Source organism: Mytilus galloprovincialis, chromosome 3 (assembly GCF_965363235.1).
Source record: "Mytilus galloprovincialis chromosome 3, xbMytGall1.hap1.1, whole genome shotgun sequence".
Lineage (NCBI taxonomy): Eukaryota > Metazoa > Mollusca > Bivalvia > Mytilida > Mytilidae > Mytilus > Mytilus galloprovincialis.
Window position 1 is genome coordinate 105,507,270 of NC_134840.1, and position 8,857 is coordinate 105,516,126.

The 8,857-nt window shown below is 32.5% G+C and overlaps 1 long non-coding RNA gene across 1 annotated transcript; it reads right to left on the reverse strand.

Annotated features, from left to right (window-relative positions):
- Positions 1 to 1,418: 1,418 nt before the first annotated feature.
- Positions 1,419 to 5,501, reverse strand: LOC143069659 (uncharacterized). Its single transcript, XR_012976454.1, has 3 exons — positions 5,100 to 5,501; positions 3,435 to 3,480; positions 1,419 to 1,985 (listed from the first exon to the last, which is right to left on the reverse strand). It is a non-coding gene; the product is annotated as an uncharacterized LOC143069659 (long non-coding RNA).
- Positions 5,502 to 8,857: the final 3,356 nt, after the last annotated feature.

Below are 8,857 nucleotides of genomic sequence, written 5' to 3' on the forward strand. Positions count from 1 at the left end.
TATAATTAACAGCTTTTAATTGACAATACATTTAAATATAATGACATTCCTGTTCACAATAACTATAAGTAAAGACTATTCTTATCATTTAAGCTTGCTTGCCTTAATGAGGTATTTCATAATCATAATGTACTAAATATCTGAACGATCAAATTGATAGTTTGGCAGAAATTCGAGATCATTAAATCAGTTCATTGCATTCATCAGGTAGATACCGTACAATAAAATATGTTGTTAGTGAACTTGTCATTACAGATCATTACATTTGCCCTCAAATAGAAGGGTTTAATTGTTGGCTAATGAACATTGGCCGCTTAAACACAAGTGGTATTGGACAGATTTCTGCTAGTGCACATGTACGGCAGGGAGACTTCTGACCAAATTGTTTGACTTTTGTCAAGAGAGACACAGTGATCCTACAGTTAGATAGCATCCAAAAGTTTATCGTTGTCGTTGGTGGCGTCAACACATGTTCAGTGTATGTTTTTGAAATTTTAATAACTTCCTTAAACCATCCTGAATTTTACCAAATTTGAACAGTAGCTTGTTTATAAGATAGCATCCAAAAGTAAATTTTGTAAAAAAAAAAAAAGGCTGTTTATGCGTATTTCACTTAAATAAAAAGGTAAAATTACAAAAATACTTAACTCCGGGGAAAATTAAAAAAAAGTTTCTAATCAAATGGCAAACTCAAAAGCTCAAACACAACAAACGAATGGATAACAATTGTCATATTCCTGACTGGGTACAGGCATTTTCTTATGTAGAAAACTGTTGATTTAACCTGGTTTTAAAAAGCAAGGTAAACCTCTCACTTGTATGACATTCGCATCAAATTCCATTACATTGACAACGATATGTGAACTTAATGAAGACATAATAGGTAAAATGGCAAAAATAGGGGTACAGCAGTCAACATTGTGTTAAAATCTTAATCACAATAAAAACAAACAAATATGTAACAAAGAAGCAAAAAATGGAATGTACACCAAGCATATTAGCAAAAAAAAAGACAAGAAAACACAAATTTACCATAGTACAATAACACAATGACGGGATGTATAAGCACGGAGCCACGTCATATGTATCAAAGAAACATAAAAAGGCATGACCACTCATGTTAATAAGTCTTTTGATTGAGTTAAGCAATTTCAATTGATATTTCATAGTGTGTCTTTCCATGTTGTGATGTTACACTTTTGTTTCAGATTGTGAAGGTTTGTTACCATTAAAACGTTTAAACCTGCTACAGTTGTTTGCATCTGTCCTAAGTCAGGAATAGTGTTATGAGTCAAAAAGCGAGACATAGGTATGCTGCGACGGCGGCGTCAATAATGTTGTAGCTTGTGATTAGATCTAGTTTATGTTGAACCACAAGTAGTAGGCCAAGCATATTTGTTATTAAAGACAATGCAACATCTTGACTCAGATTTTATTATTTGACTGTCAAAATAAACAAATAAAGCATCTTGCTTCACTTCTGTTGATTTTTGCAATACCCGTAATGTTGTTACATGTACGTGACGTCATAGAACATACTTTTATATAAAATTTATCTGTAAAAGACATTAATGAAGGGCATTCAGTATAATAATTTAAATAACACATAGCTGAGAGGACGATAGAGCATATTGGTACCCATCTATACCCTGTCAGCTATGTGTTATTTATATACTATCACCTTTTCTACAATCACGAAACATTCATGAGTAAAAGTTCTTTAACATTGTAATAAATAATGTGGTTTCATCAACCAGCTTCAACTTTATTGGTTTTCAATATGAGAAAGTCATCTGAGAACAGTATAGGATACTCTCAAGTATAGCTTAGTTGTGGATCAACAGTGTATATATTTAATAATATATATTTAGATGTTTATGCAATTTTCATTCTTTCTGTTTTTCAGACACAACATAGGCAACAGTATATTTTTCATTAAAACTGCTTTGTGTACTGTGTGGTATATTGGTGGCACTAGTTTCATCCTGAAAAAAATAAGTGTTTTCAAGTTAAGTAAGATATCTTCATTTTGGCATATATATCTGTTATACATATGACCTCAGATATGTTTCAATTGTAGGCAAAATCCTCTCCTCTTTTTTCTCTATTCTGGCAACATTGACCGAATCCCCATTTATTTTTGTCATGTGACCACGACGTGTGCCACTAGTGGAGCAGGAACTTTTTATCATTCAGGAGCACATGATTTCGCCTTTTAGTCTTGTATAAAGGGATTCGTGTTGCTTTTGGTGAAATGTTTTGGGTCCGTTTGTGGCGCCATTTTGCTTTTAATGTTTGAATTGTTCTTTCGGTGATAGTCTTGTTTGTCGTTTTTCCGGGATAACGTTTTCTTTTCAATGACTGTTACATTCGGTCAAGGTGATAAGTAAGATAGTATATATGTTCCGAATTGCACGAGTATTTTTTTTCTTGAAATAAACAATAAAATCATCACAATTCAATTTCTTGATATATGAATTATTTTTTACGTTTTATGAGATAAAGAAAACTTTTAAAGTTTTTAACAAAGTAAAAAAAATGGTTTCAGTTCGATCAACGCTTTTTTCTGATATCACTTCATCCTGCACGTTCAAGAAATGCATGTGTTTTTGGATTTATCTACACGTTCTTCCTGTACGTTCGGGGCATATGTTTTGGTAATAACCTTCACCTTCATCCTGTTCGTTCGAGACATAATTTTTGGAATAACCTTCACCTTCATCATGTACGTTCGAAACATGTGTTTTTGTAATTACCTTCACCTTCATCCTGTATGTTCGAGGCATGTGGGTTTTTTTTTTTATTAACCTTCACCTTCATCCTATACGTTCGAGACATGTGTTTTTTAATAACCTTCACCTTCATCTTGTACGTTCGAGACATGTGTTTTTAATAACCTTCACCTTCATCCTGTACGTTCGAGACACGTGTTTATTATTAAACTCACCTTCATCCTGTACGTTCGAGAAATCTGTTTTTTAATAGCCTTCACCTCCATCCTGTACGTTCGAGACACGTGTTTTATTTTTTAATAACCTTCACCTTCATCCTGTACGTTTGAGACATGTGTTTTTTTAATAACCTTTACCTTCATCCTGTACGTTCGAGACATGTGTTTTTTAATAACCTTTACCTTTATTCTGTACATTCGAGACATATATTTTTTGAATAACCTTCACCTTCATCATGTACGTTCGAGACATGTGTTTTTAATAACACCCTTTAAAAAGCAAAACAAATTGGGAAAAACAACATGATTTTAGTTACAGATTCACAAGGACTGTTATAATGTGCCTGATGGAGTTGAAACGCCGATGGTTTAGCATTTGTGGCCAATTGACATTATCATAGCTTTTCTGTGTGTCTATTGTCGTGCTTCTATATCCTCCGATTAGCGTGATATTAATTTGTCGAATCAATCTATTAGTAGTTACCTTGTCAGAATCTCTATCGTCTCTAGGCTTTGTTCTAAATATACATCTGAAAATATAAATACAATATATACCTATTGTAATGACGTGACTTCGTGTTCATTAATTGTTAAATTTCAAAGGAAACAGTTTTGTATAACTATTGGTATTGTATCAAATCGTGATCATAAAATCTGGATTTAACAAGATCGTGGAAAACTGTCATTTATTTATTTATTATTGATGCAAATGTCTCAAATGTCTAAGGTACCATAAAGGTGTTCACCATCTTTAAAACGATGTAAGCGGATATTTCAATAATCATGATTACATTTTGAATTTAAAAGAATTTTCATTTCATATTTCTAAAAGGAGATATTTCAATGAATTGACATTTATTAAGAAGCGGACTAGCGGATTCGGGTTTTCTAAAAAAAAAAAAGAAGGGCGAGGATCGATGTCTGCCATTTTTTCCCTGTCATACTAGTATTGTTGCCAAAGTCATAATAAATAGTATATTTTAATCAGCTTGGGTTTTTTTTCAATTTCGTATTAATGATTATATAGGCAAAACCCTATTTCATGTCACAAGAAGTATTAACCTGTTGAATACATTTCCTAATAAGAGTATCAAAATATTATCATATCTTGGACATTTCCCTTCCATAAGCAAAACCCGCGTAAACGGTTAAAATAGATTTGTCCGTTTGGTTGTTCTGTATGTTTCAATGTACATAGCAATGTTCTGTCGGAGTGGGGATGTTAAATTTAAACATTGGTGGTACTATTTTAGGTTCTACTAATATTCTACATTATACAAGGGTTCAAATAAAGGGACTAACGTTTGAGAAGTATAAAGGAACGGATGAGCTGGTGGAAGGTATTACCCTTTCATATCCCTTACAAATCAAATCCTTCATATCCTTTCTACTCAAAGAAAGTTAGCAACACCTTCAAGTAAGACTACTGGGGATCAATCTATGAGGGCTACAGAGGCAGAATTAGAATGGGGGCAGTGGACCCGCCCGCCCCCTTTTTGCGGAAAAAGTTTGGTTGGTTATATAGGAAATCTGAATCCGCCACTGGGCTCATACTTTTGTAAACAATTCTCAAAACGAACCTCCATTAACAGCATTCCTGTCTTAATGGATGTTTGATTGATTTAAGAAGAAAACTAAAAAAAAATCATTTAAATCTTTTGGTAAAAAAATGAGTGCCTATCCCAATTTCTCTCTCATTTTTGTTGTGAAGGAAATGTTCGTTGGTATGTATTCAATTATGCCATCAGATTCCCCACATTGTCAATTATGTGCGTTGTGTGCATTTTTTAAAAGTATTTGGCAATTTTTATTCTATTGTATGTAAAATCATCATGCACTATGTATATGCTTATATATGGGCTCTTCATTACAAGAAGCGCTTTGGGGCGTGAACAATCGCTTGCCCAAGTTGACGGTTTTTACAATCTCTTTTCGCTAATGATTTTAACATGCATTTTACGCGATCGCAAAATAAGCGAAAATAGTCACTGCCCATGTTGAAGAAATTGCAACGGTAAAATTAGACCGCTGAAAGAAAATGCATCTAAACTTGTTACATGTGTTACGTTAACAGCAATATAATGGCGGAGAAAGCCACTGCTGCCACCAAAATTAACAACACAGGATCCGTTATATTTGTTGTACTTACGCTAACAGCAATATTATGGAGGAGAAAGCCACTACTGCCACCAAGATAATAACAACACAGGATCCGTCACACTTTGCATTTTTATCTACATCTTTAAAAGGCGTCGCATCAGATGTCGCAAAAACGGTATTTTTCAAATCAGATGTAATTTTTTCTGTGAAATTATCCAAAACAGACGTCATAAGTGTATATTATATACTACCAACATACATGTGTGGTAAACGTCAAAGAGACAGCAGCACAACAACACGTAAACTATAATATCATACAAAACTAATTTCCCTGTTCTGTAGAAACGAGTTCTTGAAACACTGAATACAGGAGGGCGTGGCGCTATGTGGTCTATTGTTGACAGGAAGATGTTTCTCTCTGTTTATGGTTCTAGAAATCATGTTTTACCTTTACATGTATTCATATTGATTTTTATAAAGATAGGTTGTCAATAATCTGTATAAAGTCTCATTAATTTGATACATATATATATATCTCTATAAAAGCGGAAATAATATATTGAATTTATATACCAGTCGTCACAAATGGCCTTTGATGAACTTAAATCGTGTAACGTATGAAATTCTATACCAATCCAATAAAGCTAATAATCTGAGTAATGAACAAAGTCGGTGTTATATGCCGTTTTTAATCTGAATGAAATTTTGGATCATTACTATTCTCCCCCCCCCCCCCCCCCCGCGGAAAGTCGGCAATACGTATACATAGAGTAACTGTTCCCAAATGCCCATATCCCTCCCTCAAAATATGGGTGTAAATTTTATTGGCACAAACTCGGTGGTTGTCGTTTGTTTATGTGTAACATATTTGTTTTTTGTTCATTTATTGTTAGTTTTCTCGTTTTCAATTTGTCATTTCGGGGCCTTTTACAGCTTACTATGCCATGTTGGCTTTGCTCATTGTTGATAGCCTTACCATGACCTACAGTTGTTAATTTACGTGCCATTTGGTCTCTTGAGGAGAGTGTCTGATTGGCAACCATACCACATCTTCTTTTTTATGTCCAATAATGATTTTTAAAATGTTGCAAGTGCTAGTGGATATTGACATTTTTGTTGTACTATTTATATTTTGACTATTAATTTTGTATGTTCTTTTTTTGTTGTTTGTTTTTCTAACATTCAGCACTGATTTTTGTATCTCGACTATTTATAACATGCTGAACTGGTGATTACTTTTATTTTCTCAATAACAAATTTAAAGAAAATATTATAAAATGTGCTGTTTTTTTCAATTATTAACGATCTGCTGTTTTTAAAAATCAATAAAATTCTGTGTTTGTGTTAGGTATCTATCTCATTTTATTTAAAATACATGGTTTTGTAGCAGATATGTCAAAAAATTATAGCTTAGAATTTCCAAGGTTGTTTGTTGGACAATGTTGTTATCTAGAGGTTATAACCTCATTTAATTATAACGACATAACAATTAACGCGGTGTTTTTTTTTCGCAAACATTTGTTACATTTGAATATAATTTTCTTTCATTCATTGCTGAAGACGCTCTGCACGATATAGGTATGCATTTGTAAATGACGTGTAATGGTCCATTATAATATGTTATTTTGATTGGCTAACAGCAATATCGCGTCATTCTCAAATTAACCTTCATTTCACGAGATTCCACCATAAAGTGCACAGCCACAGCTAGGTAAATAAAAGAATAACTTGATAGAAATCATGTTTTTATGATATAAAATATGTCATTAAAACTGTTGAATGCTTCTTCGACTAAACTTTATGGATAAATAAGGTTGTAAAAGCGTTGACCGTGTGCAACGCTTTTACCATGTTTCCGCCCTGATAAATTATATAAAAAAATACATTCTTCGAGACTGGTAAATTTTAATATTCAAAGTGCGAGGCTTTCCGAGCTTTTTAAATAATAAAGAGTTAACTTTTTTCTTATTAATGTGGGAAAATCTACATTTTGGGGAAGTAGAGGAAGATTTTATTTGTGGGAATATATTGTTAAAAGTAAACTTGTAACCACACAGATGATTTTATATTCTAATGTTCAACATCTACTAAATACATATATATCACTTATGTTCTTAGAGTTAAAATGATAAATGGAGACTCCTTACATCAGAACATGTTTCTTTTCAGGAATAGCAATGTATATATAATGTACCAAAGTCATAAACTTATAAAATACCTCCTTGTTATTTCAAGAATAGGATTTTTTTATTATATTTCTTTTATTAAGAAATGACTATTTCTGTCTTTGAAGACATAACCTTAATATGTGGTACACACTGACTAACTCATGTTGTGGGTTTTTGAGTTAAATTGGCCCAACAAACTTTCAGCAAACAGCTGAAGACGTATTACATTCAAATTAAATTATTTAAACGCGGTCATATAAACGTATAATTGTTTATGAAAAAAGCATAACATTTCAACTGATAAATAAATGGACACATTCAGAATCATGCTCATCATTTCAAAAGCATGTTTAAATACCTCTAAAGCAGACTGACTCTAAAGAGGATAAGCATGAACTTGACTGACAAAAAAATAACTCTCAAAGAATATAAAACTTATAGAATGAAAAATACAAACTTTAGAACGGGGGCGTATTAGGGACAGAGATAAAATAAAAATTGGTAGTTCTTCTAAAACTGTATTTATAACTGTTTTTGGATATTAAGGTAAGGTTAAATACTTAGAAAATGTCAAAATTTCAAAGGTCATTGACTCAAAATTTAAACTTAGAAGTGAGAATTCAAAAGTTGACACTTTGTTTAACAAATGTCGAAAATTCGAGTTTGAAAAGACTAAATTTTGAGTTTAACAAAAGACGAAATTTCGAGTGTTTAAAAATGAATTGAAAAAAAGTTAACGTCCATTTTTTTTCTGTCCCAGTTTGAGTCCCAGTTTGTAGAAGTTGAGAAGCTAATTTTAAAAGGATAAAATGTATTTGAACTTAAAATGATAAGGAATGCATAGTTGCAGTAAAAGGATTTTCAGCGGATTCATTTTAAAAATAAGCAGCGGATTTATTTAAAAGAAAAAAAGCAGAAGTCGAGTTGTCCCAGAGACATATAATTCAATATTCAGTTATGTTCTGAGCTAGCTTCCGTTTGAAGCGAATAGGGATTACAGCCAGCATCCCCCCAACAGAATAAAAAAGACTGATAGGTCGAGTTCCCCCTTGATAATGTTGTCTGGGACTTTTATATACGTATGATAAGCCGTGATGCTGGGAACAGTATATCTATATGTTCCTGCGTGAGGCTACTAAAATTAAATATATTCGGTTTTATAACAGATTCTATTTCAAAAATCTACTGTTAATTTCGGACTAAGTTTTAAGTTTGGTTATTAAACAGTCTCATAGAAATATTAAACAATGCATTATAAGTCCCTGTGGTGTAAATTTCCAGTGATCACTATAGTAGGGTGCCCAATCAACAAATTTTACCGATTTGTCTTAACGGAATAACACACGGCTATATTTTATATCATTGGAAAGAGGAGAACAAACCTCATCGAAATATCGTTTTCGTCGTTGTCTGCCGTAGTCACGTTTATTCTAAATCAGGGTCAAAGGTCAAAGCAAAAATTTCAGTCACTTTTAGATAGCTTGTTTCTCCTACATATATGCGTTTGGAGCAAAATAAAAACAACTAATTTATAGAAATATATCTTTTGTATCTATATTTAAAACTTATATATATTTTTATCCCCAAACCGAATGACTTTAGATTGACTTTTTTGCATATAGGGTGCAAATTTAAAATT